This window comes from Carlito syrichta, unplaced genomic scaffold (assembly GCF_000164805.1).
Source record: "Carlito syrichta isolate Samal-C Ts95f unplaced genomic scaffold, Tarsius_syrichta-2.0.1 Scaffold313996, whole genome shotgun sequence".
In the NCBI taxonomy this organism is placed as follows: Eukaryota; Metazoa; Chordata; class Mammalia; order Primates; family Tarsiidae; genus Carlito; species Carlito syrichta.
The window spans coordinates 78849-81197 of NW_007258092.1; positions in this window are offsets into that span (position 1 = coordinate 78849).

Below are 2349 nucleotides of genomic sequence, written 5' to 3' on the forward strand. Positions count from 1 at the left end.
GAGAACCTGTGACACAGAGACCCATTAATGTCTGTCCATATTATCACAGTCTCTAGAGGAGGGCGTGACAAGGATTCTAATGCTCCTGCACCTTCCAGACAACATTCCTTAGAGCTAATGGAGGGTGCACTTCCCCTTATTTCCTAGGTATTCCCAGTGGGTAGCTTCTGGGGATCCTTGACTTCCCTGTAGACAGGGCCCATTCTACTGGAAGATTGAATCCCCAACTGCTCCCCCTCTGAGTGGTCATAACTTTTGTAATTACAAGTTTCATGATTTTTACAGTCCTTGCCCAATGCATGATGTCTTAGGCCTTGTAAATTCCCTTTACTCTAGGCAAGCTTGATTGCCACTATGAGATACCTCTGATACCTGGTACCAGGGAGTCTGTTTCTGAAAAGACAAAGTTAATTTTACCTAGAATATGCGTTCCTCCAAAACATAACTTCTACTTTCTCATCATTGTATTAAGGTTTAGGAACAAGATAAAAAAATACATTTTGACTCTCAGTCTGTCCTTTCACTTTCTTTCGTGTCTTTGTATTGTTTTAATATTAATTTTATATATATTTAATCAAGCCTTGTGAACCAGACCTCCTGGAATAAGCAAAACAAACAAACAAACAAAACTATAACCAACTAGAAAGTACGCAGCCCCAAACTGTTCAAGGTAATTGTAACTTAGAAGAATGGCAGAATTGATATAATCCAATCACCGGTTTGTGACAGTAACTGTTTGAGATCTAAACACTGATTAAGAAAGAAACTGGGTAATGGTTATAAGACACATAGTAATTATTACTAGTGGGAAAAAGATAAATACCTGTATGTTTTATTATAAATACTGGATGAAAACTCTGCTTAAACGAACAGGTTTTTGGTGGGTACACAGCCTGTTCCCTGTTCCTGTGGTATCAGAATAAAACTCCTTACTTCCCCCAGCTTTCTGCCTCTCCTATTTGATTGACCACAAGGAACCAGCTGACAGTTGATTCAGGCCTAACACATTTATTTCAGATAGTTTACCCAAATTCTGTTGACAAGGTAAACAGCCATCCCATGATTTGAGTATGCTGGTATCTTGGTGTCCTGAGTAAACTCTTAAGTATGAATTATGCTTTAAACAGTCCCGTGATCCTGCTACTCTCCAAAAGTCTCATTTCAATAAGATGACTGTGTTTTGAAAGAGGAGATGAATATACTTACCACCATTTACATCTGAACACTAATATGAGAAGCTATATACACACATGTCTTTTATAGCTATTGGGGAAAAAAACTTTAAAAAAAGGATGAGAAATAAAAACCCTTGTGCATGTAAAAGAAAATTAAAACCAAACAAAAACCTAAACTTCTTCTTCGACAAAACAATTGCCAATAGGCAGATGAAACACACTGAATCTACAATCACTGTCTACATTGACTTTCTGTATTCATTGCTGTTCTATGTTCATTTTGGAGGCAAAAGAAATTTATGTCAAGCCTGGAGAGGGACAAGTCTGGGTTTCAGGAGACTGTTGTAATGTGGAAGGGGGCTTTAAAAAACATCTACAATGTCAAAAATTAAACTAAACATATACTCAGCCTTTGCACAGTTAAACATATACTCAGCCTTTGCACAGTTAAAAGTTTCCCTTCCTGGAAACTGGCAACATTTGCTGGCTAGGTTAAACTGTCTAACAGTTTTTTTTTCACTTCTGTGAAAGCCTGCATTGCTCGAAAGGTACCTAGGCCTCCAGGATGTTGCGGTTTAGCCTTTCTTAAGCAAGCCCCTACAGCTAATCAGGGCCTCTTGCTGTGGGACTGTTATGTCCAGCAGGCAAGTGGGCGCTGGCCCGGCTCTTGGCTAATAGAAACCTCTCCTGTTCATAACTTAAACTTCTGGTGTTGAGGTCTGTGAATTAAGCGCTCGGACCCTATTTCAGTAAGAGGAACCAGCAATTTTTTTCTTTTTCTTTTTCCTTTTGTACAGGGAAAACCCCAACAGTTAACCTCCCTCAATAGAACATATCATTTCTCTTTCGGTTCCCTACACCCAGACTCTTAACTGAGTGTTGGCAATATCCAATCTGCCTTTAGCCTGTGAGACGACCAGTCGGTTTCCCAGGAGCCAGATCAGAAGGAGAACAGCTGAACTCGTCCCCTGGCAGCAGCGCCCCGAGGTGAGTTCACTCCCAAGCTTTGCCTTTTCCTGCTTTTCTGGGTTAAAGAACTAAGCGAATTTCCAAGCGTAGACTCCACGTGGGGGGGGGGGGGGCATCTTAAGCGGCTTTTGGGGCAGCGCTACTCATCTGTTAAATTATGTGTGTTACCACAATCTCTTATACTCAAAGCTGCTTGACGCATACC